This window comes from Bubalus kerabau, chromosome 3 (genome assembly GCF_029407905.1).
Source record: "Bubalus kerabau isolate K-KA32 ecotype Philippines breed swamp buffalo chromosome 3, PCC_UOA_SB_1v2, whole genome shotgun sequence".
NCBI lineage: Eukaryota > Metazoa > Chordata > Mammalia > Artiodactyla > Bovidae > Bubalus > Bubalus kerabau.
This window is the reverse complement of record NC_073626.1, coordinates 22,258,524-22,286,481: the sequence shown is the minus strand read 5'-3', so window position 1 is coordinate 22,286,481 and position 27,958 is coordinate 22,258,524. Positions and strand designations below refer to the sequence as shown.

General features: G+C 41.2%; 10 non-coding genes across 10 annotated transcripts; 3 read left to right on the top strand and 7 right to left on the bottom strand.

Annotated features, from left to right (window-relative positions):
* Nucleotides 1–868: 868 nt before the first annotated feature.
* On the bottom strand, nt 869–940 carry TRNAA-UGC (transfer RNA alanine (anticodon UGC)). Its single transcript has one exon. It is a non-coding gene; the product is annotated as a tRNA-Ala (tRNA).
* Nucleotides 941–1,624: 684 nt separating this feature from the next.
* TRNAF-GAA (transfer RNA phenylalanine (anticodon GAA)) lies at nt 1,625–1,697 on the top strand. The gene has a single exon. It is a non-coding gene; the product is annotated as a tRNA-Phe (tRNA).
* A 703-nt stretch (nt 1,698–2,400) lies between these two features.
* Nucleotides 2,401–2,474, bottom strand: TRNAT-AGU (transfer RNA threonine (anticodon AGU)). Its single transcript has one exon. It is a non-coding gene; the product is annotated as a tRNA-Thr (tRNA).
* A 4,056-nt stretch (nt 2,475–6,530) lies between these two features.
* On the bottom strand, nt 6,531–6,637 carry LOC129648063 (U6 spliceosomal RNA). Its single transcript, XR_008712662.1, has one exon. It is a non-coding gene; the product is annotated as a U6 spliceosomal RNA (small nuclear RNA).
* Nucleotides 6,638–7,236: 599 nt separating this feature from the next.
* Nucleotides 7,237–7,310, bottom strand: TRNAF-GAA (transfer RNA phenylalanine (anticodon GAA)). Its single transcript has one exon. It is a non-coding gene; the product is annotated as a tRNA-Phe (tRNA).
* Nucleotides 7,311–11,004: 3,694 nt separating this feature from the next.
* Nucleotides 11,005–11,086, top strand: TRNAL-AAG (transfer RNA leucine (anticodon AAG)). The gene has a single exon. It is a non-coding gene; the product is annotated as a tRNA-Leu (tRNA).
* Nucleotides 11,087–15,929: 4,843 nt separating this feature from the next.
* Nucleotides 15,930–16,001, bottom strand: TRNAA-AGC (transfer RNA alanine (anticodon AGC)). The gene has a single exon. It is a non-coding gene; the product is annotated as a tRNA-Ala (tRNA).
* Nucleotides 16,002–18,396: 2,395 nt separating this feature from the next.
* On the bottom strand, nt 18,397–18,469 carry TRNAF-GAA (transfer RNA phenylalanine (anticodon GAA)). Its single transcript has one exon. It is a non-coding gene; the product is annotated as a tRNA-Phe (tRNA).
* A 4,968-nt stretch (nt 18,470–23,437) lies between these two features.
* Nucleotides 23,438–23,509, bottom strand: TRNAA-AGC (transfer RNA alanine (anticodon AGC)). The gene has a single exon. It is a non-coding gene; the product is annotated as a tRNA-Ala (tRNA).
* An 815-nt stretch (nt 23,510–24,324) lies between these two features.
* TRNAA-AGC (transfer RNA alanine (anticodon AGC)) lies at nt 24,325–24,396 on the top strand. Its single transcript has one exon. It is a non-coding gene; the product is annotated as a tRNA-Ala (tRNA).
* The last annotated feature ends 3,562 nt before the right edge of the window (nt 24,397–27,958 follow it).

The window sequence follows — 27,958 nt, the reverse complement described above, 5'->3', positions numbered from 1 at the left end:
TTCTGCAGAAGCTGTACATCTCTTAAGCCATCTGTAAAAGAAAACAACATCAATTCCACCAGTCCCCAAAGGACAACTTTGAGCAGAAATACTGTTCATGGGCTCTGGTTTATTGAAAGGGAATGTCTCCTGCCCCAACAGCACACACCTGCTGCTGAGCATCTGCTTCTCAACTCTTCGAGAATTCAGTGGAAAGGATGGGAAGGAAACAGAGAGATGGTTGACTTTGTAGAAGCCAAGACCTCTCCGTTACTTGAATTTATTTTAAAGTCAGGTGTTCTCTAATGGCAGAGGACGAACATCACTTTGTTTCCAAAATCAAACCAGGTCAGTGGTGGATCTTTCTTTGTCTTTTTCCAGGCTCTTACTGGAGAAACAGGAGCCCTTGTTGGAATTCATGTGTTCTCTTCCAGGTATATGATAAAAGTTCAGGAATAATTGTCTATCTAAGGCATTTGGTTTGCAGTCCAAAGTGTTTTCTCAAGGAGTGGTTGGAATCCTGCTCACAGCACCGGCATTTTTTTTCATGACTACTATCTTTAGGATTATTCAGGCTAACTAAATTGCACATGGGTTTCTTTCCACTCCCTTCCCCCCATCTTACATTGGATCTTCTTTCTGTTAAGTTGTATTGTTAAGATAGTCCAGGTGAAAAAGTTGGTTAAATTGGTGACATTCCTCGATGTGGTATAAGACTATTCTTTTTTTGTTTGTTTTCTTCTTTTGTTTCTTCCTTCTGCTGTTCTAGCAACAATATTTACTTTCCATGTGAGGGGTGGAAAGTAAGGAAAGGTGGAAAAGTAGGAGAGCAGAGTCCGCAGGACTGAAGGAACATATATAATGTACATTAAAGAGCAGGGGGAAAAGATGGAGATGCCGGGGATCGAACCCGGGGCCTCATACATGCAAAGCATGCGCTCTACCACTGAGCTACATCCCCCTGTATCAACCCTCTCTTATTTCCATATGTTAGGAAATAAACCCATTTTCTGTATTCTTTGCCAAGATTTTTGTCAGAATATCTATTCTGCTAACTCGGAGACTTCTACAATTTTTAAATCAGTTTTTTGATGAATGGCTTTTGCCCAAGAATAGTAAATTCTGAATCCAAACTGTTGCTGTTCCTGCTCTTAGTTTCTTCTCAGCCGGGTCAGACCTAGGCCAAAAGACTATGGCAGAGTAGATGGACTAGCGTAAAAGACAGCAACCCGCTCACTAGAAATCATCACCAGGAAGCAGAAAACTGATCCCACATCAACAAAAATTAATCCCTTTCTCAGCATCTTTGAAGATTGTGCAAGAATAAACAAAAAGAAAAAAAAAATAAGGAACTCTAAGAAATTAAAAATATATATTTCCCTGTAATATTCTGAGCCATGTCAGAGGAGCAGAAAATTTTCCAACGAATCCCTATGACTTTCCTGTCTCTCATCTTCTCCTACCATCCCACATCGCCAGGAATTGAATTCAAGTGCCATACACAGAAGACATTCACAACTTTTTGGGTGGGTAAATATTGTGGACCATTAACAACACTTGAGAAGCCTGAAACATTCTAAAAATGGGTAGAAAAACGATCTCAATTTTGAAAAAATAGATGTTTTGGAAAATTCATCTCTGGGGAGCCGAAATAGCTCAGTTGGGAGAGCGTTAGACTGAAGATCTAAAGGTCCCTGGTTCGATCCCGGGTTTCGGCAGCCTGAGTGTTTTAGTTATATCTGAAAGGACAAAACCATTCTAAAACCTCCCGATCTTGTACTTGACCTCCGATGAGCTTGAGCAAGGGAAATGCTTCTCCTTTGTGTGCACAGCGATTGCAATACTCTGTGGGTTTTGGTGTGCAAGATGGATAGTGAAGTTCATGCTTATAATTTATGATGCTAATTTTGCTTAATTATAGCGACATCAAGTAACAAATTTTAAAATGCCATAAAAGGTCGAAAGAGTGAAGAAAAAATAAAGCTAAATTTATGTTTTACTATCTTTGCTGATAATTTTCCCCTGTTTTTTGAGTAGGGGAACCTATATTTTCATTTTGCTCTTGTCCCATACATATGTACCAGGCCCTAACTTTTACATGAAATTAGGATTGGAATACCTGAGATAACATTCCAAGAAAAATCCCGAGGCAAGATGTGGTTTGCATATCCAAAAGGAAGCATCAAGAAAATAGGCAGTGTACTAAAATCATGGTCCTGCGCTTTGCTTTCTTAATATAGTCTGGGATCGTGCGGATGTACCAAAATCAGTTCCATTTTGTTTCCAAAACCTTTGGAAACTACCTATTATGTCCAAAGCTGGAGGGTGGAAGGAGATTGAAGGTAGGGGGAAAAAACCTGCCAAAACAGAATTTTAAGACCAAAAGGTATACCTGGAGAAACGTCCAGGTCACCACCAGGAAGGCCCCGCTGGGATTCGAACCCAGGATCTCCTGTTTACTAGACAGGCGCTTTAACCAACTAAGCCACGGAGCCCACGTTGTAACTCTTATCTGGTTTTCTTCTATCAGAGAATGCTTACGTATTAGTGTATTTCAGAATAGGGTCTGAGGTGAGTACGATATATTCGTCTCTTTTTAAGAAGACGGAGGGGAAGAAGAGAGAGGGGAAATACGAGTTTAAGATTTTTTTTTTTTTAATTTTTAACGTAATCCTAAGTCATTTTATCTTCTGTTCTACTTTGCAGTTTCATTCCGACCTTTCTTACCTGTGCAAGATCCCTAACTTTCTCTGGAAAATATATATGAAAATATATCAGTATTACTTGATATATGCTTAATATATTATTAATAGATAAAATTTAAATATATTAACATTAATGTTATGATAATAGCAAAGTCAACCATAAGCAACCTTCCAAGGTTGAGAGAAAAATTACATAAATGCTATAGACTAACGTCAATAGCACCCAGACCTGGAAAATAGCTTGAGAACTTGATGAAAGTATAGATTCTTGGACCCATCACGCAACTCCTGAATGAAGTAAAAATAAGGCAGAAATCTTTGTAATTTAAAAACTTCTTCAGATTATATTGATGGCCAGATAGGTTAAAGAACTGCAATTGATCAAGAAGGTAGAGTGAGTTCAAATAAGGCAACCTGGTGACAAGTTTCATCTGGAAAAGGTAGGTTAGGAAAGGGGGAGGTTGGGCAGAACAACTCCTGGAGTCTTGAAGAAAGGCAGGCAACAGAAGCTGGGGAATTTACCACAGTATATCACATTTACAATAACCAGGCTTGGCTTAGAAACAATAGTAATGAGACAGTTAGAGAGAGAGAATTACAAAATTTTGAGCAGGGGGGGAAATGATGATAACTTGCACATGATGAAAATGGAATAAAGAGCTTTAATTCCAGAAGTTTAGTGCTAACTTCCTTGAATAGTAACCACCAGTATTCAAAGCTTGGTAAAGGTAAGGTTCCATAAAACTTTTTTATATTGGGTCGATTACACAGATATCAGATTCTAAAACTGTCAGTTCAGTTCAGTTCAGCCGCTCAATCGTGTCCGACTCTTTGCAACCCCATGGACTGCAGCACACCAGGCCTCCCTGTCCATCACCAACTCCTCCAGCTTGCTCAAACTCATGTCCAACCAGTCAGTGAGGCCATCCAACTATCTCATCCTCTGTCGTCCCCTTCTCCTCCTGCCTTCAATCTCTCCCAGTATCAGGGTCTTTTCCAGTGAGTCAGTTCTTCACATCAGGTAGCCAAAGTATTGGAGTTTTAACTTTGGCATCAGTCCCTCAAATGAATATTCAGGACTGATTTCCTTTAGGATTGACTGGTTTGATCTCCTTGTCAGTGAGGTATTATAATTCATTCTGTTGGCATCTTCTTTATCTGGCCAAAGAATTGTCTTTTTTTTTTTTTAAGTTAGCTGATTTATTGTCTTAGAATTTTGTAACAGAAAGTGTAGTTTTCAACAGTTTCTTGCCTTGACATGAATGAATGAGCTCAACTCCACTGGAAGTCCTGGAGTGGAGTCCCACGTGGGCTGCTCTATCACATTCTGAGTTTGTTCTCAGTTCTTACTACAGGCTTCATATCTTGTGAGTTTTGTTCCAAATAGAATCAGAACAAAACTTCATATCTGTACCTATTCTTTGTTATCCTTTGAAGGAGTGAAAATTTTAAGAGCAAATATGGGACGGCAGAGTAGAGTTGGCAGTGAGAACAAATCCATCCAATTCCTTTCCCTCCAAGAATGCAATAACAGGAAAGATGAAACAGAAATTAGAAAGAATAAAATTAAGCAGCTGAAATCTCTGAGGTGGGATCACTTTTTTCTATGCAGCTGATGATGGCCATTCTCCCGCTCTGCAAAACCTTCTGCCTTTAGCTGCTGACTTCTCTAGTGTTTTCTGTGTGATTTTCTGAGGTATACGAGGCAAGGTTTCCTTAATATATGTATATATGATGACAAAGATTTGAAAGCGTGGAATTCCCATCCTCCTTATTTCAGTTTTCTAGACAAGTCACTTCAAAGATGGAGGACAGTGTCTGTGGTCAGAAAGCTTCTACATATGAATTAGGAAAGAGTTATTGACTAAATTTGATCATCAAACTCTAGCAACAGATCCAAGTACTCAGTTGGATCTCAGAATTTATTTCAGTCACATTAGAAAACTCTACATTCATTGATCCGAATACTTGTTTTAATAAATTGAGGTTTGGATAGCAACAGCATCCATGTAAGAAGTGGATTTATTGTGCAGTGTCTACTTATGCAGCTATAACTCAGATCTACAGACTTAAACGTCTGGTGACTGTACTGAGTTGCCCTCAGTAGAGCTTGGAAGATTAGGAAAGAGTGGAAGAAAATTAGTGGGCAGGCTTTCTGCTTCTCAGTCTGCAACCTGTTTCTTGAGAAAGACAGTTGAGAAAACTGGGGTAGAAAATTGTGCATGGTCTCCTTATTTTTTTCTCTTTCCACTCTTCTTTCAATTGTTTTTGCAAGTGAATCAATAACTGGTTTGTAGTTTGGTATGATTACTGCCCTGGATGAACAGTATCTTCCTTTGTTGTCTCACTCCACCCAGCTTTCCTTGTTCTGACACAATCAGGTGTAGTCATGGATTCCAAAGCCCTTGGAGTAGAAATGCTTGAGTGCTTAAAGCAACCAACTAAATTAGATAGTCTCCCTTGAATGTGAGCAGGAAAAGATGAGTAAAGAAATGCAAAATCAAAAGTAAGAAAAAAGAGGAAAAAAAGAGAGGCTCAGACATGGTCCTCGTGCTCAGTTGTGTCTGAGTCTGCAACACCATGGACTGTAGCCCACCAGGCTCCTCTGTCTATGGGATTTTCCAGACAAGAATACTGGAGTGAGTTGTCATTTCCTACTCCAGGGGATCGTCCCGATCCAGGGATCAAACCACATCTCCTGTATCTCCTGTATTAGCAGTAGCACTGAGCCACTGGGGAAGCCCTCAGACTTGGAGGTGGGGGGTGGGGGGAGCCTTAAACCTCAGACATCTTCCAAGCTCTGTGATTTCTCCACAACTCAATTACATCCACCCAGACGCGTGGCTTCCAAGAAAAATTTCATGACTAATTACCTTCCTTCCTTTTCTGGATGTCTTCGAGGACCTAATAGTTGGCAGAGTAGAGTTTAGTCTGTGCAGCTCCATTATTTCCGAACCTCCTACTCTAAGTCTGATCTTACAGCTTCATCATGAGGAGGGGCACTGCAGCCCAAATAAAAGGACATAGTTACACTCAGTCTTCCCAAAGTTGATGGGCTCTAAGGGCTGCATGCCAAGGGATGTGTGAGTAGCACTTGCATCCATCAACACAGAAAAGCCCATTATGGAACATATCCTTGAGTCTTCAAATGCTCCCTCCTTCCATTTTATTCCCCTCTGCCTGCACAGACTGCAAATGAAATGGAAAAACATAATGCAGAAGGATGTGAGAAAGAGTAGTGTGCTTCCTTGAGAATTTAACTGCAGGTGGGGAAATTAGACACAAAGGATGGATTCACAATAATTACGATGAAAGGATACACCGCCAGCCCGGCACTATGTCTACAAACCTTGCAGTGACTTTTCCAAGCAGATGCTACAGCTCTGGTTCTTAAAGACACAGAATACAGAAAGAAAAGGAGGAGGAAAACAAAGCATTCCTGAGAGCTAGCTATTACAGAGTTTTTGAGTTTTTTTTCTTTTTTTCCAAATGGAGTTTTCTCAGCAATGAAGAGAATGTAGAGGAGATTTGCAACTAGGACAAAATCTACCAAATGAATTAATTGATTATATATCCGGTAGCTAGGTGTATGTTTGGGTGGTTCATTACTTGAGCTTTTAAAGTTTTAGTTAAGGAAACAGTGTTCAAATCCCTAGGGGTTCAGTACTGGAGTGTTTGCACTTATTCTCCAGTTATTGATGGTGTCGGGATATGACTCCAGTAATTTTTAACTGGTAGAAAGCAACTGAAATCTTGTCTGCTCTTAAAGTTCTGAGTATTTGCAATAGGATCCTTTACCCTTCCCTTTACCCTAGTGGTTGGTAAACTATTGCCTGTGAGCAAAGAATGGTTTTAGAACATTTCCCGAATTTGTATGTCATCCTTGTGCAATGGGCCATGCTCCCTTTCTCTATATCTTCCCAGTTTTAATATGTGTGCTGCTGAAAGAGCAACATTTTTTTTTTATTTTAAAAGGTCAAAAAATACAATAGTATTTCATGACACATGAACCTTATATGAAATTCAAATTTAGGTGTTCATATTTAAAGTTTTATTCAAACACAACAACCTCATTCATTTACACATCATCTATGGCTGTTTTTAGGCTAAAATGTAGAGTAGTTGTAATAGAGATGGTACATGGCACCTTTTCCGTTCCCACTGCTGCTGTGGACACTACACATTGCAGTCACTCAGTGATGATTCCTCAAGTTTTTCAGTGTCACAGACATAATATTTTATTATTTAAAAAAATTAGCAGTAGTTACACATCATTTAAAAACAATGAAAGCTGACCTCGACAGCTGACCTCGAGCTCCTTTGGCTGAACCATGACACTTGTTGTCCAGTCTAAGTCATATCCGACTCTATCGTGACCCCATGCACTGCAGCACGCCAGGCTTCCCATGACACTGGGAACCATGATACTGCATCATGTCTGCGCTTTATCATACTGAAGGAATTAAAGTATCATGAGCATCATCCCAGTGAGCATCTACTCCTTTCTCACAGGAAGACAAATCATCCTCGGTATTCACTAAAATACCGAGCTTGCCAAAACCTGGGGTTGAACCAGGGACCTTTAAGATCTTCAGTCTAACTCTCTCCCAGCTGAGCTATTTCAGCTACCTGAAAAAGAAAGGTCAGAGACCTTTCTTATTCAATGTTTAGATTGTCAACTTTGATTTTTGGAAGGGTTCAAGTTCCTAAAGCACGGTTGGCCAATATACTTGCCCACCCAGAAAGATTGGAATATACTGTTTTCCATGTATGTCAGTTGGATACAATTCCTGGCAGCAGGGATGAATAAGTACAAATGGAGATTTTTAAAGAGAGGTGTTAGGGAGATATTCAGTGGAAAGCCTTTTTGCTCCTCTGTATCCTGTAGACACTGTTCAGAAGTAATGGAACCTATAGGCAGTATTTTGGAGAATCCCTTATTTTCCTCTTGTTTTTGATCCATACTCTTACATAATCTCCAAAAATTATGAGAAATGTTATCCAGTGATGCTATAAATTTGCTAAAAGAATAGAGTATACAACAGCATTACCAGACTACTAAACACTTGTCACCATACTCCAGCTGACAGGACAACAACTGTCACAAAAATTAGAAAACTTGAAATGACACATCTCATTGCAACAGTATTTCTTCACACACACACAAGAATGTTTTTAATGAAGATAAGGTTGCAATCAGGTCAGTCTCTGATTGGCTCCTTTGTAAATCTTGCAAGGAAACCCATTTACCATGGCAAAGAAATTAAAGTGTTTACTTATAGTATCCAAAAGAAATATGCCTACAGAAAACAAACTTAAGACCACTAATCTTTGAGTAAAAATAGTTGACTGAGAATTGAGGACAGTGGAAGCAAAATCAAGAATTCATTTTAAAAAGAAGGCAAATGATGTGTCATTTTCATTGTCTCTTGATGAGTCAGTCTACAGATGTTACTGATGTTATTCAGCTGTTTATTCAAGGAGGCAATGTCATTTTTAAGTGACTGAAGACAGAATCTGTGTGAACATTCTATGTGGAAAAACTCCAGGTGAGACTTTTTTGTGAGAATTTGAACAAACAATTCATTACAATCTACTGTAATATGTTATAACTGGTAGTGGTGAAATTGTGAAGGGAACAGAAAAAGGTTTTAAAACTTGTGAGAAAAAATAAATAAATAAATAAAACTTGTGAGAAAGGTAAGCCTAGTGGGCCTCTTTGAATTTTGGAGGCCAGTGTTGAAGTCAATCCTCCCAGCGGGCCTGACTTCACGCAGGACATGCAACTGTTCATTTTATTTGGAAGGATAGCTGCAGCATAGGGATCCACACTAATTCATGACAGGTGACTAATAGTTTGGCTGACTGGTGCTTGGAAGGAAAATTGCTGAAAAGTGAGGACGGAGAGGTTTTGAGAAAGACACAGACAGATGTGCTCAGTCACTCAGTCGTGTTCTGATTTTGCAACCCCATGAACTGTAGCCTTCCAGGCTCCTCAGACAGATGGATAGATTTTACTAAATGTGCAGAGTCTAAGGATATTTCTTTTCCATGTAAATGCTCTCCAAGAGAAACCTCCTAAGAAGGGGATCTTAATAGCAGTTGGACAAGATAACCAATTCTGTTGATGTTTGGAAGCTTAGCTTCTCCTTAGCCATCACTGTCTTTTCCCAGTGGAATTATGAAAAGAATGGCCACAGTGACAGAATGGAAGTCATGTATAGCTCAGTAACATGGACTTCCATACACCAAAATAGATCAGATTGAAGCCACTGCAAAGTGACTAAACTACCAACACACTTAAAACATAAGTAGCATTAACATCATAAAATGAAAAAAATTCAAAACAAAAAGAGTTTGGAAGGAAGATTGAATTAAAAGTTCAGTGAGTTCAGTTTGGTTCAGTTCAGTTGCTCAGTCCTGTCCACCTCTTTGTGACTCCATGGACTGCAGCACTCCAGGCCTCCTGTCCATCACCAACTCCCAGAGTTTACTCAAACTCATGTCCATTGAGTCAGTGATGCCATCCAACCCTCTCATTGTCTGTCATCCCCTTCTCCTCCCTCCTTCAATCTTTACCAGCATCAGGATCTTTTCAAATGAGTCCGCTCTTCACATCAGGTGGCCAAAGTATTGGAGTTCCAGCTTCAGCATCAGTCCTTCCAATGAATATTCAGGACTGATTTCCTTTCGATTGACTGGTTGGATCTCCTTGTAGTCCAAGGGACTCTCAAGAGTCTTCTCCAAGCCACAGTTCAAAAGGATCAATTCTTCGGATGTTCACTTTTCTTTATAGTTCAACTCTCACTCCATTCATGACTACTGGAAAAACCGTAGCTTTGACTAGATGAACTTTTGTTGACAAAATAATGCTTTTTAATATGCTGTCTAGGTTGGTCATAACTTTTCTTCCAAGGAGCAAGTGTCTTTTAATTTCATGGTTGTAGTCACCACCTGCAGTGATTTTGGACCCAGAAAAATGAAGTCTGTCAGTTTCCATTGTTTCCCCATCTATTTTCCTTGAAATGCTGGGACCAGATGCCATGATCTTCGTTTTCTGAATGTTGAGTTTTAAGCCAACTTTTTCACTCTTCTCTTTCACTTTTACCAAGAGGCTCTTTAGTTCTTTGCTTTCTGCCATAAGGGTGGTGTCATCTGCATATCTGAGGTTATTGATATTTCTCCTGGCAATCTTGATTCTAGTTTGTGCTTCATCCAGCCTGGCATTTTGCATGATGTACTCTGCATATAAGTTAAATAAGCAGGGTGACAATATACAGCCCTGACGTACTTCTTTCCCGATTTGGAACCAGTCTGTTGTCCCAGGTCCAGTTCTAACTGTTGCTTCCTGACCTGCATACAGATTTCTCAGGAGGCAGATAAGGTGGTCTGGTATTCACATCTCTTGAAGAATTTTCCACAGTTTGTTGTGATCCACACAGTCAAAGGCTTTGGCATAGTCAATAAAGCAGAAATAGATATTTTTCTGGAACTCTCTTTCTTTTTCCATGATCCAACGGATGTTAGCAATTTGATCTCTGGTTCCTCTGCCTTTTCTAAATCCAGCTTGAACATCTGGAAGTTCATGGTTCACGTACTGTTGAAGCCTGGCTTGGAGAACTTTGAGCATTATTTGCTAGTGTGTAGCTTAGTTGGTAAAGACTCTGCCTGCAATGCAGGAGACACAGGTTTGATCCCTGGGTCAGGAAGATCCCCTTGAAAAGGTAATGGCAACCCACTCCAGTATTCGTCCCTGGAGAATTCCATGGACAGAGGACTTGCCGGGCTACAGTCCATGGGATTGCAACTTTCCTTTGCTTTTGCTAGTGTGTGAGATGAGTGCAATTGTGTGGTAGTTTGAGCATCCTTTGGCATTGCCTTTCTTTGGGATTGGAATGAAAATGGACCTTTTCCAGTCCTGTGGCCACTGCTGAGTTGTCCAAATTTGCTGGCATATTGAGTGCAGCACTTTCACAGCATCATCTTTCAGGATTTGAAATAGCTCAACTGGAATTTCATCACCTCCACTAGTTTGTTCATAGTGATGCTTTCTAAGACCCATTTGACTTCACATTCCAGGATGTCTGGCTCTAGGTGAGTGATCACACCATCGTGATTATCTGGGTCATGAAGATCTTTTTTGTATAGTTCTGTGTATTCTTGCCACCGCTTCTTAATATCTTCTGCTTCTGTTAGGTCTGCTGCAGGGTTGGGGTCACTGGGTGTAGCAGTGTGTGCATGGGACCTTTTGAAGGAGGTCACCATTATCTTCATTACCTCCACCATAGTTTGGCCCCAGAAAAACACCAGGGTGTGAGGTGGTAGCGTGGCCGAGCGGTCTAAGGCGCTGGATTAAGGCTCCAGTCTCTTCGGGGGCGTGGGTTCGAATCCCACCGCTGCCAATTCTTTTAGGACTTCCCTGTAGCTCAAACAAAACGGGCTTCCCTGGTGGCTCAGAGGTTAAAGCATCTGCCCGCAATGCGGGAGACCTGGAGAAGAAAATGGCAACCCACTCCAGTATTCTTGCCTGGAGAATCCCACGGCCTGGTGGGCTACAGTCCACGGGGTCGCAAAGAATTGGACACGACTGAGCGACTTCACTTTCCTGTAGCTCAAACGCTGAAGAATCCTGGGTTGGAAGTTCCCCTGGAGAAGGTAATGGCAATCCACTCCAGTATTCTTGCCTGGAGAATCCCATAGACAGAGAATGCTGGCTGGCCACAGTCCATAGGGTAGCCAAGGGTCGGACAAGACCGAGCAACTAACACACACACACAAATAACAGGGAGGGAACACAGCCCCACCCATCAACAGAAAATTGGAATGAAGATTTACAGAACATGGCCCCGCTCATCAGACCCAGTTTCCTCCTCAGTCCCTCTCTCCCATCAGGAAGCTTCCATAAGCCTCTTATCATCAGAGGGCAGACAGGCTGAAAAACTCCATCACAGAAAACTAACCAATCTGATCACATGGACCACAGTTCAGCTCAGTTCAGTCACTCAGTCGTATCCGACTCATTAGCTACCCCATGAATCACAGCTCACCAGGCCCCCTGTCCATCACCAACTCCCCGAGTTCACTCAAACTCATGTCCATCGAATCGGTGATGCCTTCCAGCCATCTCATCCTCTGTCCTCTCCTTCTCCTTCTGTCCCCAATCCCTCCCAGCATCAGAGTCTTTTCCAATGAGTCAACTCTTCGAATGAGGTGGCCAAAATATTGGAGTTTCAGCTTTAGCATCAGTCCTTCCAATGAACACCCAGGACTGATCTTTAGGATGGACTGGTTGGATCTTCTTGCAGTCCAAGAGACTCTCAAGAGTCTTCTCCAACACCACAGTTCAAAAGCATCAATTCTTTGGCACTCAGCTTTCTTCACAGTCCAACTCTCACATCCATACATGACCACAGGAAAAACCATAGCCTTGACGAGACGGACCTTTGTTGGCAAAGTAATGTCTCTGCTTTTGAATATGCTATCTAGGTTGGTCATAAGTTTCCTTCCAAGGAGTAAGCGTCTTTTAATTTCATGGTTGCAATCACCATCTGCAGTGATTTTGGAGCCCAGAAAAATAAAGTCTGACACTGTTTCCACTCTTTCCCCTTCTATTTCCCATGAAGTGGTGGGACCGGATACCATGATCTTCATTTTCTGAATGTTGAGCTTTAAGCCAACTTTTTCACTCTCCTCTTTCATTTTCATCAAGAGGCTTTTTAGTTCCTCTTCACTTTCTGCCATAAGGGTGGTGTCATCTGCATATTTGAGGTTATTGATATTTCTCCCGGCAATCTAGATTCCAGCTTGTGTTTCTTCCAGCCCAGCGTTTCTCATGATGTACTCTGCATAGAAGTTAAATAAGCAGGGTGACAATGTACAGCCTTGACGTACTCCTTATCCTATTTGGAACCAGTCTGTTGTTCCATATCCAGTTCTAACTGTTGCTTCCTGACCTGCATACAGGTTTCTCAAGAGGCAGGTCAGGTGCTCTGGTATTTCCATCTCTTTCAGAATTTTCCACAGTTTATTGTGATCCACACAGTCAAAGGCTTTGGCATAATCAATAAAGCAGAAATAGATGTTTTTCTGGAACTCTCTTGCTTTTTCCATGATCCAGCAGATGTTGGCAATTTGATCTCTGGTTCCTCTGCCTTTTCTAAAACCAGCTTGAACATCTGGAAGTTCGCAGTTCATGTATTGCTGAAGGCTGGCTTGAAGAATTTTGAGCATTACTTTACTAGCGTGTGAGATGAGTGCACTTGTGCGGTAGTTTGAGCATTCTTTGGCATTGCCTTTCTTTGGGATTGGAATGAAAACGGACCTTTTCCAGTTCTGTGGCCACCGCTGAGTTGTCCAAATTTGCTGGCATATTGAGGGCAGCACTTTCACAGCATCATCTTCCAGGATTTGAAATAGCTCCACTGGAATTCCATCACCTCCACTAGTTTTCTTCATAGCGATGCTTTCTAAGGCCCACTTGACTTCACATTCCAGGATGTCTGGCTCTAGGTGAGTGATCACACCATCATGATTATCTGGGTCGTGAAGATCTTTTTCATACAGTTCTTCTGTGTATTCTTGCCACCTCTTAATATCTTCTGCTTCTGTTAGGTCCATACCATTTCTGTCCTTTACCGAGCTCATCTTTGCACGAAATGTTCCCTTGGTATCTCTAATTTTCTTGAAGAGATCTCTAGTCTTTCCCATTCTGTTGATTTCCTCTATTTCTTTGCATTGATCGTTGAGGAAGGCTTTCTTTGTCTAACTTAATGAAACTATGAGCCATGCCCTGTAGGGCCACCCAAGACAGACGGGTAATGGTGGAGAGTTCTGACAAAATGTAGTCCACTGGAGAAATGAGTGGCAAACCACTTCAGTATTCTTGCCTTGAGAAGCCCATGAACAGTATGAACAGTAAAATGTCACTAGGAGTAGATATTTAATATTTGTCATAATAACATTAGTGATCCAGGGGATTTTTATAAAATGGCACTTACTTAAAATCTGGAAAACCAGTGGATTTTTATGGCACTCTCATGATTATGTGTGCATGTATTCAAAACAGAGCAACAGTTAAAATGCTGAAATCATTGATAATAGTGAGGGCTTTTGAAGTGGAGAAGCCTGAACCAGAAGCTACGTTCTGCAGTCAAAGGGAAGGAAATGACATGGTGGAGTGGTGACAGGATCAGGGGAAAACACAGTGCCAAAGAAAGTTTTATTAGGAAGGTTTGCATGTCAGAGTGAGGACGCTCCAGACAGGATCTGTAAGCAGTAACTATGCCTCTGCTGGAAGGAAAAGTCTTTAATGTAATTCAACTCTCCCAGTTTCAAGAACGCGATCCTAGAACATGTTTGGCTGAATCACCAGATACAAGGGATGGGCAGACAGAGTGGGTCTCAAGTCTCTTTGAGAAAGTGGAAGGAGTGTCTTTCCTGGTGAAGGTGACTTCACAATGGCATGGAATAGCTTGATAGGGTGCTTCTTGAGTGAAAATATTTACCTTGGGTGGAATGTGCCCTCTAAGTTAATTCAGAGAACAATTGGCAATTTTGTGCATCTGGTCAATGTCCAAATTTTTGAGGCAGGAGAGATGCAAGGTTCTCAGACTCCTGAAATAAAACTTTTACAGTGGCCAATCACTTTATGTGACAGTGTGGTTTCTTGGAAGTAGCCAATTGTTTGCAAAAAGAAACATTAATTTTAACACAAATCAAACAACCCACCTCTTTTGTGACCAAGAATAACCTTTCTCTTTCTCTCAGATCTCTTGCTTTGCACTCAAATCTCCCTCTACAACACTCTCCCCACCCCACCCCCGGATTTAAGTGAGGCACAAAAGCTATTTTACTTCATAAACTGGATTGTATGATCAAATTCATGTTGATTCATCAAAATCTTTAATAGGACCACAAAGTTAAACTACTTGTAGGAAAAGGTAGAATTGCCCCTCAAGTATGTAGCAACTGTCCTACATCTCTGAACATTAGTGTCCTAAATCTGTGTTCTTTGATGTTTCCATAAGTGCTTAGGACTCCAGCTATGTATCTCCATTAGCAACATTTTCAAAAGGTAATGCTCTCCCAAGCATACCCAGCAAGTAGACAGGACAAGTAGAAGGAGAAAGAAGTTTTCCTGTACTCTTTTTACATCTTTCCTTTTAATAGGACAGGTCCTGTCCTTTTAAACAGGATGGGACCATTTAGCACATCTGCATGGTGAATGAGCATCTCCTGCTTTCTCATCTCAAGCCTGACACTGGTGAACATCCACTCTGAGTCTCTTAGAAGAGGGCAAGGACACAAGAGAGTGGCTTGCCTCTTTGGCTGGGGTGTTCGCTTCCATACCTGTCATCATGGCCGGCCTTATTTGTCTGTGATCAGTGCATTTCAGAGGGCCTTGTGTCCAGGAAATTACGCAGCCAGTCTCTCCTTCATCTCACCACTGGAGAATCCTGTGTTCTTCATGCCAGAGGACGAATTGTGTTACCCAAAGTACTAGGGCAAGTTCACTTCAGATTTCCCAGCCTCTTAATTTTAAACCTTCTCCAAATCCAGGGAAAACTCCATTGAACTGATTCCTGAAGCTAGTTTGATGGAAGATGAGGTGGGGGCATAGTCTAAGTGATTTTCCTGCTCTCTGAACTCTAATTTTCTCCAGTAGTTAATTTTTTGTGTAGTGAAGACCTTAGTCAACATAGGAATGATTTCTCAGTGAGTACAGTGGATGGTTTTAAAAGGCGGACAAATCTGAAGCAGAAAAACAGATATCAAATATTAACATATATATGGAATCTAGAAAAATGATACCGATGAACCTATTTGCAGGGAAGGAATGGAGACGCGGATGTAGAGAGCGGACTTGTGGACACAGCAGGGCAAGGAGAGGATGGGAGGAACTGAGAAAGTAGCATTGACATATACGTACTATCCTGTGTCAAATGGATAGCTAGTGAGGCATTGCTATATAACACAGGGAGCCCAGCCTGGCGCTCTGTGATTACCTGGGGAGAGTAGGGGGAGGGGGGAACGGAGGATCAAAACGGAGGGGAAACATATATAATTATTATTGATTCCCCTCGTTGAATAGCAGAAACCCACACAACTTTGTAAAGCAACATTCTCCAATTAAAAAATAAAAGGTGGACAGATAAATTTGAACAAAATTGCCGGAGTTATGAGTGACAAATTTCCCGAGAGCCATTTTGGTTAGCGTCAGAGAAATGCCACACAAGAAACTCCAGCTGGAGGTGCCGGGGATTGAACCCGGGGCCTCGTGCATGCTAAGCACGCGCTCTACCACTGAGCTACACCCCCTACAATTACAACCTCTTTATGAAAAATAATTGAATGGCAATAGCTATCTGCATTATTTTTCAAGAACCGTAGCCCAGTACAACCTAGCTCTCGTCTGGAGAATCTTGTCCATGTTTTTGCCCTCCTCACATGGAGCTCTTGGCTCTATGAGAGTATGAAGAGCTAGAAACCAGAGTAACATCTACTGACTTGCAGTGGTTTATTCTATTCTACTCTAGGAATATAGTTGAATTAAATAAGGTTCCTTACAACATTAAGGAAGACACTAAGTATTGTTTTGAAGATTATAAATTTACTTCCCTGGTGGCTCAGATGGTTAGGAATCTGCCTGCAATGGGGGGAAACCTGGGTTTGATCCCTGGTTTGATCCCTGGGTTGGAAAGATTCTCTGGGGAAGGGAACAAGTCCCCAGTAGAATTGCCTGGAGAATTCCATGGACAGAGGAGCCTGGCAGGCTACAGTCCATGGAGTCACAAAGAGTCAGACACAATTGAGCGACTTTCACTTTCAGTAACAAAGTATCTAGGGAAGAAATCTGTAAACTGGAAAATGTCAGTAAGATTTGTTTTACAAATCATGGATAAATCAGAAATTTGAAGAACTTATTCCGGACAAGATGACTGACTGGAATTACTGGGCGTGAGTGAGGAGGTGGCCAGCATAAAAGGATGCCCAAACCTAAGGGGTAGGTATTTCCACCTTTTTATTGTTTTATGCCATTTAATTAATTGCTTTCAAACTTTTCTCAAATTTAGGAGCAAGTTTACTTGAACTGAATCAAGATGCGTTTTCCCAGTGAGTGCTAGATAATGAGCATCATTTACATACCACCAGGTGTAGGAAGGTTTGAGTTTTGAGACATTGAAACTTGGTGGGTTTCCCAAGAGCAAGTTGAAATCCTGCTCACAGAACTCTAGGTTGAATTCTGACCATGGTCAATATGGCATATTTGTTTTGTTTTGTTTTGTTTTGTTTTTTTTCCCAAGCTTTCAAAATTAAAAAAAAAAAATGGTGCCTTTAAGATAAAGCTGGGGACAAAAAGTGGATAATATTATAGTAATAGCAATAGGTTACATTACGTGATTATATCACCTCCTTGATAAATAGACTCCCCAAGAGGTGAAGTAACTAACTGCCAACAGCTCACAGCCAGCAAGTAGCAGGGCAAGTTTCAAAGCAGGCAGGCTTCCTGTAGCGCACCTGCTCCACATCTTTTCTTCTGAGATGGGAATCCTGAAGTCAAAAGGCAACTTGAGATTAGTCTGGATTTATTCCTCTTTGAAAATGTCATCACTTATAGGGAAAGAAGTAGTCCTACATAATTAATGTTGAGCCGTTTCCAATTCTCTGGGGAAATGGGGAAGCAAAAAAGCAATGAACTCACAATACTCACCATGAAATAAAATACCTCAAGTCCAGCAATATGGTCTGCAAACCCTGCTGTGACATTTTGTAGGGGACATGACAGCTCTGGTTTTGAGATGGCTAAAGGAATGGAAGACACAAGAGAGAGGAAAACATAGCATTCCTGAGAGCTGGGTATTTATTATAGCATCTCTTTCAAATGGGATTTTCCCTGCCATAAAGAGAATGCAAAGAAGCTTTGCACTACGATAATATCTATCAAATGAATTAGTTAAATGTATGTCCAGTAGCTAGATCTATAGATTATGATAGCTCACTAGGTAAGCTTCCAGAATTTTTTAATTGGGGAAACAAAGTTCAAATCCCTAGGGGCTGAGGTCCTTCTCTTTGAATTTATTCTCCAGTTATTTCTAACTGGCAAAAGCCTACTGAAACCTTGCCTGCTCCTAAAGTTGTATTTACAGTGAGATTCCCTCCTTAGTGGTTGGTAAACTATTGCCAGGGAGACAATAATGGTTTGGGAACATTAAAAGGTTGAATAAATAAAATGAAAACTAGTGTTAGTTGACACATGAAGTTTATATGAAGTTCAAATGTCAGTGTCCGTATATAAAGTTTTATTGGAACACAAGCACTTCATTTACACATCTTCTATGGCTGCTTTCAAGCTACAACAGAGAGTGGCTGCAACAGAGACGATAAGTGGCACCCTTTTCTCTTCCCACTGCTGCTGTTCACACTATACATCACAGTGATTCAGTGACCATTGCCCAAGTTTTTCAGCGTCATTATTGCATACTATTTTATTATTTTTTAAAATCAGTAGTGCTTACTGCTCACAGGGTATTAATATGTTGGAGTACTATGTAAACTTAAAGAGGTCATAAGATACCTTTATTACCTTGGCAAAAAAAAAAAAAAAAGTTGAAAATCTAAAAGTGGGCTTCAGTTATGAACTCCTCCATGACTGAAATGTGGCACATATTTAACATGCTAATGGAATACACTATATTAACTAAAAACAATAGTTTGCCGAAACCCGGGATTGAACCAGGGACCTTTAGATCTTCAGTCTAACGCTCTCCCAACTGAGCTATTTCGGCCACTTGAAATAACAGCTTTTGACTTCTCTTTTTTAATAATTAGATTGTTTTCAGCTTTTTTTCCAATTTCAAATTCTTTAAGCCTGATGGTCTAGTTGTCCAATATACTTGCCTGCCCAGAAAGAACTGGACTCTTTCTTCCATATTTGCTGCTTGGATGAAGTTCCCTCTGGTGTGGGATGGTAGGTGGAACAGGGAGGCAGAAGAGAAGTAATAGCAATTCACAGGAAAATCTTTCGACTTCTCCACATCCTGTCAGTTGACCCAGACCCAGTTCAGAAACTAAAAGAACATAAAGGCAGTTGTTGTTTTTTTTTTTGGGGGGGGGGGTTCTCTTGTTTTTCTCTTCCTCTTGATCCTCCTTCTTTGAAAGTCTCCAAAAATGCTGAGAAATGGAATCCAATAACTCTATAAGTTTGGAAAAATATATATGTACAGTAAGTCCCCTATATGCAAACTTTCAAAGATGCCAATATGTGTTCCATCAATGTCAGACATGAGTGCTATTGCAGCTGCCCCTCCACCTCCTATTGCTGATGATCCTTCCACTCGACCCTATCCCACCTTTTCTCCCTCCTCCAGGCAATAACTCTTCTTGCCTGCTCACTTGATGCCAGCCTCCTGTATGCCAGCTGTTGTACTGTACTACTATACTATACTATAAGATTAAAAATGTTTTAATTTTTTGTTTTTATGTGTTCTTTGTGTGAAAAATATTATAAGCCTATAACAGTATGGTACTATATAGTGATTGTATTCGTTGAGTGCCTAGGCTAACTTTGTTGGACTTACAAACCAATTGGACTTACCAACTCACTCTCAAAACAGAACTCATTCATATACATAAACATTACCAGACTACATACTCATCACAATAATTCTCAACTGATGGGAAAGCAACTGTCACAAAAATTAGAAAATTTAAAATGGCATATCTCATTACAACAGACTTTCTTCACAAAAAAATCAATAGTTAAATTTTTTATTAAAAAAGTTTTACACAATTTAAAAGGTTACTTTCCATTTTAAGTTATTACAATGTGAAAGTGTTAGTCACTCAGTCATGTCCAACTCTTTGCGATCCCATAGACTGTAGCTCATCAGGCTCCTCTGTTCATGGAATTCTCCAGGCAAAAAATAATGAAGGGGATTACCACATTTTTCTCCAGGGGATCTTCTTGACCCAGTAATCGAAGCATGGTCTCCTGCATTGCGGTCAAGTTCCTTACTTCCTGAGCCATGAGCTTTGCTCCCCTGGAACCTTTATTACACTCAAATTTGTACCTCCCACACCCCAACCCTACTACTGCCCTTCCCTCCACCTGGAAACCACTAGTTTGTTCTCTATATCTATGAAGTAACATCAATAGTTGATTTTTAAAATAAGACAAATGATTTGACTTTGACTCCTGATACCAATATTATTTAGTTGTTTATTCAAGGAGCCAGTGCCAGTTTGAAGTGACAAGAAATAATCTGTGTGAGTAGTCTTCCTGGAAAAAACTTCAGGTGAGACTATTTTGTGAGAAGTTGAACAAACAATTCATTACAACATGGAGTGAAATCTGCTACAATAGTTTAGAACTGGTTGCAGCTAATAAATAAAGGTTTATTTGAACAAGTTTTAAAACTTGTGGGAAATGTAGGTCACAATAAGTGACCTACAAATAAGTAGACATTCCCTGCCTTTAACAGACTTCCCTGGCTCAAACGATAAAAGAATCTGCCTACAATGTGGGAGACCCGGGTTCAATCCCTGGGTAGGGAAGATTCCCTGGAGAAGGAGATGGCAATCCACTCCAGTACTCTTGCCTGGAAAATCCCATGGATGGAGAAGCCTAGTAGGCTACAGTCCGTGGGGGTCACAAAGAGTTGGACACAACTGAGTGACTTCACTTTCACTTTTCCTGCCTTTATTCAGATACTTGTAAACTTTTGAATATCATAGGTCATCAAACAAAGAGGTATCAGTGGAATCAATCATTGCCATTTTTGAAAATTTATTGGTCATATAAAATGAAATCTTTGGCATACCCTGCTAAATCACTTGGCAAATCAGTCAGAAGCCTTAGTTTAGGGCTAAGATTAAAGCTCTGGAGGTGCTGGAGTTGAACCCAGGGCATCGTGCATGCTAAACACTGTGCTCTATCACTGAGCTACATCCCCTGCAGAAGGTGTCTAGGATATTCCATATGGCAAGTTGCCACTATCCCTGGATCAGGGAAGAGCCCTGGGAAGATTCCTTGGAGAAGGGAATGGCTACCTACTCCAGTATTCTTGCCTGGAGAATTCCATGGACAGAGCCTGGTGGGCTACAGTGCATAGGGTTGCAAAGAGTTGGACATGACTGAATGACTAACTGGGGGCTTTTTCAAGATTTAAGTTACCCTGCTGTTTCTGAAGGAGAAGGCAATGGCAACCCACTCCAGTACTCTTGCCTGGAAAATTACGTGGGTGGAGGAGCCTGGTAGGCTGCAGTCCATGGGGTTGCTACCAGTCGGACACGACTGAGCGACTTCACTTTCAATTTTCACTTTCATGCATTGGAGAAGGAAGTGGCAACCCACTCCAGTATTCTTGCCTGGAGAATCCCAGAGACGGGGGAGCCTGGTGGGCTGCCTTCTATGGGATCGTACAGAGTCGGACACAACTGAAGTGACTTAACAGCAGCAGCAGCTGTTTCTGAAACCCTCAAGAGAAGAGACTTTGCTTTCTGAATTGAAAAATGTCTGAATACAAAAGAGATCTTTCATAAGTAGGGGACCCTCCACGGACTGCTGCTAGCTGACTTCCTGAGTGGCAGTTCCTGTCCACCACCAAGCATACATCAGGATGAAATATTCTTTTGAATGTTCAACTTCTTTTCTGTCTGCAACGCTCTTAGAAAAATATAAAAGATAGTGGAGGGGAATACAAAGGCCAGTGCCATGAAAACTACTCAGGAAATTTAGGTGCATGTGGGGAGATAAGAGTGAAGTGTAACTAATATGGATATGAAATGAAGAGCCAAGTCAGTCATAACTAAAGCACTGTGCCTAGCATCTTTGTCTGGAAACGCAGAAGCAGCATTCTGTCCAGGACACTGTAAATCTAGCTCTGAGACCCTTAAGGACAGAAGACAGGAAAGAAGATGAGAAAAGATGCTCCCGTCGATATTGTGCCTGTTTCAGACAGAATGTTTTTCCACAAGAAGGTGAACATGAAGGAAGCCAAAAAGAAAAGTTCTTTATAAGACCTCCCCACATCTGGGTAGGTCCTCAAAATCTATCTGTCCCTGGGGCACAAATAAGTTGATGTTTCCTGCCTTTATTCAACTGTGCATCATTGTCAACCCAAACACGTATACTTTTTTTGTTTAGTTTGTTTTAAGGAAATCCTGTCATAAGTGGAAGAGGGCAGGAAATCATGTAATTTTAAAACTTCTCTAAATGACTGAAAAGCAGCAAGGTTCAGCTGTTCCTAGACTAATGTCAGAGAACTGGAGAGTTGAGAGGGGATGGAGAGGAGAGAGGGGGTGGGGAGGCGAGAGCATCCCGGAGGGAGAGTGGGGAGGGGAAGACAGCTGCGGGGAAAGAAGCAGCAGCCAAGCCAGGGCCCGAAAACGAGGACACAAGAAGAAAGTTTAAGAATGAGCATTATACACCACTGATACTCGGATAAGGGAGAATGTGGATGTATCCGAAGTCTTTGTCTCTTCTGCATGTCGACAGGTTCGCCGCAAGAGGAGTCTTCCTTATTCTAAGCGAAGTAGGTGAAAACCTATGTCCTACGAGAATCCAGTTTGTTTTGTTCCAGTTATCGTAGTTTGAAAGATACTAGTTGCTCTTTTCCTCGCTGGATAAACAGGTTGAACACTTTGGAGGGCCCTTGCGTAGCTGAATTTTTGTTTGCGGTGCAGTACTGCCGGAAATTCCCTGGAGTTTTGGCAACCCACTTCAGTATTCTTGCCTGGGAAATCCCATGGACAGAGGAGCCTGGCGAAATACAGTTTACGGGGTCGCAAAAAGAGTCGGACACGACTGAGCGACTAAGTATGCACGCACGCACTGCAGGAATTGATAGCTTTATAAAGAGCAACTGGAAAGCCACGTCCGGATTCCTGCGTGACTGTAGTGACAGCAATGTTGAGCGTAGAAGCAGGGTCCGCGGGGACTTTGGGCTTTTGTATCTGAGGCAGCAACAGATTTTTTTAGCACACTAGCTTTGGAATGTGAGGGGCAAATGAGAAAGAAATGTAAGCCTGACAGCAAACTAACACTTTTAAATATAAGTCCAAGAATACAAGCGTCAGCACCTTGGATAGCGCCTCAAACTTTTGACCTGAGGGTCGAGCGTTTAAATGTCTGAGCGAAGATTCTTTAGCTCTTCCATTCTTGTTTCTTACTCTTACGCAGAAGTCTCCTGAAACCCAGTTTTCTTCTAGAGATCTTTTGGGACATTTTCAGTGTTCTCTACTGCTTATATACTACACTTCTCCCAGTGGGAGTTCCGAAGAGCCACAGTTTGAACAGAGAAAGTCTATTCAAACGATTACAGTCTGACCTCCTCTAGATCTTTGTTTTAAGCACAAATGGTATTTCCATCAAAGATGCATGAGGATCAGAAGTATCTGGCTTCACTTTGGCCATTCCTGAAGTCATCATGCAATACTGTTACCTAAGAATAGTAGAGGTGGGGGCAGGCATCCTATACACTGTGTGTACCCCAAAACACAGCTGTGATTGCTCAAAATGGCTAGAGAGAAGATGGCTAAGAAAAACATGGACAAATGGTTTGAGTACACCCGCACGAATTATATCCTTGTATTCCAAAGCTGCAAAGAAAACTGTGGCACAAGAACAAGACAGGAAACTTTGATTGACTCATTCAAAAGACCAAAGGCAGCAAAGACAAAAATGAGAACAATAATAAACAAGCCAAAAAACTCTCCTCGATGGCTTACTGAGGTCTCCAATAAAGTCTCTCAAGTGGAGGTGCCGGGGATTGAACCCGGGGCCTCGTGCATGCTAAGCACGCGCTCTACCACTGAGCTACACCCCCTCACATACTTATGCTTCTTTCTTATGCAAATTACTCGTGTTCTCTAACATTAATAACTTCCTTAATATGGATGCTAAATTATTTCATTTAACTTAATTTTTGCCACATGTTCATCCAACATTTCCCAGCCAGCATCTTTGATGAAATGTTTCATTTCTAGCATCTCCATTACTATCCTATTTCACTCTTCTAAACCGTGCTGCACAAAATTTCCCCACTTTCCCTTACTTTTTCTGCTCAATAGCAAAGTTAAATTCGTAACATTTCACTCCAAGGGCCTCATCATCACTGTTGAAGTCTAACACAAAAGGAAAATAAAAAGGAAGATCTGGCTCACACAGGATCTCTCGAACCTGAGGCAACAAGCACAACAGACTCACATTATCAGGCTTGAGGACCCAGTGACATTGGCAGCATCATTGAGGAGCACGAAGGGGAAAGAACAGAAAGAGAAGGAAAAGCAAAAGTAAGACTTTCTCAGTCAATTATCTTTTAGAAGACATTATTCTTTTAACTGTTCGGGTTAATGAAAGAGTTGTGAACCAAGGAGAAGCAAACCTATCCAGTGATAATCTCTTCTCTGTGCTTCTCTACTCTTCTACCACCAACCATAATTATATTGTACAGTCACCAGAAATAGTAGGCAATGGATCATTATTCTTTCTGATCAAGTAAACTGATGTTAAGGCTTTTACTTTGGGTGGAGTGGGCTGCCTAGAGCTCCTGTAAATTAATTCACAAGACAATAAGTGATTTTGCCTCACTCACCAAATCTTCAGTAATGTCTAATATGAATGAAACACCCTAGCAAGATTGGGGGTGTAGCTCAGTGGTAGAGCGCGTGCTTAGCATGCACGAGGCCCCGGGTTCAATCCCCGGCACCTCCAGTTAGATATATCTATTTATCGAGGACCACTACTAATGAAAAAGGTACTGAACGGTAGCAGGTGGTTTGTGAATCTTCAACTGTTACGGTCTACCCAAAATAGCGTCACTCATCCCTCCAAGAGTTTTGAAAGAGGATCAGGTATTTGTCATGAGGAATTAGCCCCCTCAGTAATTTACACAAGTTAGTTGACCGCACATTGGGAAAGTTAAGGATTTTATGCTATCAAGCTTTCCTTGACATAACTCAATACACCCCCTTAATACACTGATTCTTATCTCTTTAAATAAAATCATGCCTTTTATTCATAAATTCCAATCACAAAGAAACACCAGAAAAATCATGTAAAGACTTTGGAGTTCAAATTAAAATTATCAGTGGAATAGAGAGGGAGCAAAATATCCCTGTGTCCGGAGGCCGGCCATAACAGTGAAAAGACCCACTCTGACTTCCTCTCTCTCATTCGTGTATCCATGGATCCTGATGAGAGAGATACATTGCCATTAGTCACTGATGAAGAGTATTTACCATATCCTGGATATCATTACATGGCCTCCCTCACCAAAAGTATTGTCTCTTAGCTCATACCATAACTAAGTATTCAAAAGGTCATTCCACCATCCAATCAGGTTAGTTGCTTCAGGGTTAGCGGCCTTATGGTGAGGCCAGTGAATTCCAGAATATTAGCCTATTGCCGATTTTTTTTTTTTTAATTTTTCTATCAGAGAAGGCAATGGCACCCCACTCCAGTACTCTTGCCTGGAAAATCCCATGGACGGAAGAGCCTGGTAGGCTACAGTCCATGGGGCCGCTAAGAGTCAGGCACGACTGAGCGACTTCCCTTTCACTTTTCACTTTCATGCATTGGAGAAGGAAATGGCAACCCACTCCAGTGCTCTTGCCTGGAGAATCCCAGGGACAGAGGAGCCTGGTGGGCTTCCGTCTATGGGGTCGCACAGAGTCGGACACGACTGAAGCGACTTAGCAGCAGCAGCCGCCGGTTTTGTTTTGTTTTTTTCTATAAACTGGCTTCTTGTCTCAGAAACAATGCTGTAGGTGCTGTTGAATAAGATATTCAGTAAATTCGTGGCTGGTGGTTTTGGCAGAAGCATTGGGGGACATGAAGGGAAATCTATGTATAGAATAAGTGTCTATTCCAGTGAGATTAGATATACATTGTGCCCCTAATACAGAAGTGGTCAAATGTAAGGAACCTGACACCAGGGTAGGTAGTTGTTCCCCAGTGGAATCATAGCCCCCAAATGAGGGCTCAAAGTTTGTGATGTTGGTAGTTTAGTCACTTAGTAGTAGTTTAAACTACATTATTTTGGTGCACAGAAGTCTATGTTGCTTCATTCATTATTAGAGAAATGTAAGTCAAAACTACAATGAGGCATCACCTCATACCAGTCAGAAAGGCTATCATCAAAAAAATGTACAAACAATAAACGCTGGAGAGGGTGTGAAGAAAAGGGAACCCCCTTGCACTGTTGGTAGAATGTAATTGATACAGCCACTATGGAGAATAGTGTGGAGATTTCTTAAAAAGCTAAGAATAAAACTTCCATATGACCTAACAATCCCACTACTGGGCATATACCCTGAGGAAACCAAAATTGAAAAAGACACACATGCCCCAATGTTCACTGCAGTACTATTTATAATAGCTGGGACATAAAAGAAACCTAGATGTCCGTTGACAAATGAATGGCTAAAGAAGATTTAGTACATATAAAAAATGGAATATTACTCAGCCATAAAAAGGAACTCAGTTGACCCAGTTCTAATGAGATGGATGAACCTACAGTCCATCATACAGAGTGAAGTAAATCAGAAAGAGAAAAACAAATATCATATATTAATGCATGTACATGGAATATAGAAGGATGGTACTGATGAATCTATTTGCAAGGCATCAGTGGAGACGCAAACATAGAGAACAGACTTGTGGACACAGTTGGGAAAGGAGAAAATTAAGAGGGTAGCACTGAAATGTATTCTTTACTGTATGTAAAATGGATAGTGGTGTTGCCCAAATGGTCTGGGAGTGAGTGATGAGAATGAAGACAGAACACGGAATCCGGTGCAACGGGTCAGGGGACCTGCAGCCTCTATTGGACTGAGGTGCAGAGTCCACTCTGAGTCCAGCTTTTATTCCTAATTGCAGACTACAAGACTTTTTTGATCTTATCTTTCCCAAGACACTATGCTGACATAGTCCAGATCTCCTTGTTTTCACCCCAGGCCATTCTCTTTTGGGCTAGTCTTGGGAACAATCAGCAAGTGCGTAGGCAGCATTCATGTCTGATGCCAATCCGGTGTTCCAAGGTCCATTCTTTCATGATCCAGTCATACTCCCTTCTGGGTCTGGCCTTGGAGTTTGTAACAAGGAGATTATTCTTAAGAAAAACATGAAAGATAATCATTAACACAGTTTCTTAATATATGCTGTTTTTCCAGGTGCTATTTCTGTGGAATTTCTCAAGGCTGTGAAAGGACATTATTAGGAATTCCCACTACATATTGGGAACTTGCTGTAGGATGCAGGGAGCTCAAACTGATGCTTTGTGACAACATAGAGGGGTGGGATGGGGTGGGGTGTGGGAGGGAGGTTCAAGAGGGAGGGGATGTGTGTATACCTGTGGCTGATTCATGTTGATATATGGCAGAAACTAACACAATATTGTAAAGCAACTATCCTCTAATTAAAATTTTAAAATTAAAATAAGTATGAATAAAAAATTAAAATACATATGTAGAACCAAAAAAAAGTAGTCTGCATTGCTGAGCCTATATATGACCTCTGTTCTTGTCATCATGGTTACTTTGTTCACAAGCTCATTGGATAAGTACAGTGGTGGCCAAGGAGAAGCTTCCAGACATCAACAGAATGTGTCATTGTGTTCAACTACCTCCAAGGAGGTTGCTCTCTGTAGAGCATTTACTTGAAAACAAATATCCTTAGGCTCTGCACATTTGGGGTATTCTGTCTACCCGCCTATTTACCAGACCTCTCTGTCACCACGTTTTCAGTTTTCTCTCAATAATTTTCTCTCCAAGTCCCTAATCACCTGCCAAACTATTAGCCACCTCTCATTAACTGGTGTAGATATCTACCCTACATCTGTCCTTCCAAGCAAAATGAACAGTCACATACCCTGCTTGAAGTAATGCCTACTGAGAGGGCTTACCTTCACTGGCCTACAGGTTCTATGGAAGCCGCTCACACTTCTGTGGTCCCAGTATTTGAGCAGAATCATCTATAAACCAGATCTGGTTTTTCTTTTTTCTTCTTTAGTTATCAGGAGTTCCCTGTGAAGTTCTGGATGTGGGTTGAAGAATAGAGGATTGTACCAAGTGTAGGAGCCATGGGAATATGAGCTACTTTCTCACGAAAATGACTCAAAAGCCTTGCTTCATATATTCTGTTTCTACTTGAAAATGAAATGATGCTGTGCACTATTTATTACCTCACAATGCTAAATGATTTCCTTGCCTGAATCACAAAGGAGCGAATCAAAAACTGATTTGGTCATAGTTTCAATTTTATTTTTGAAGAAAAT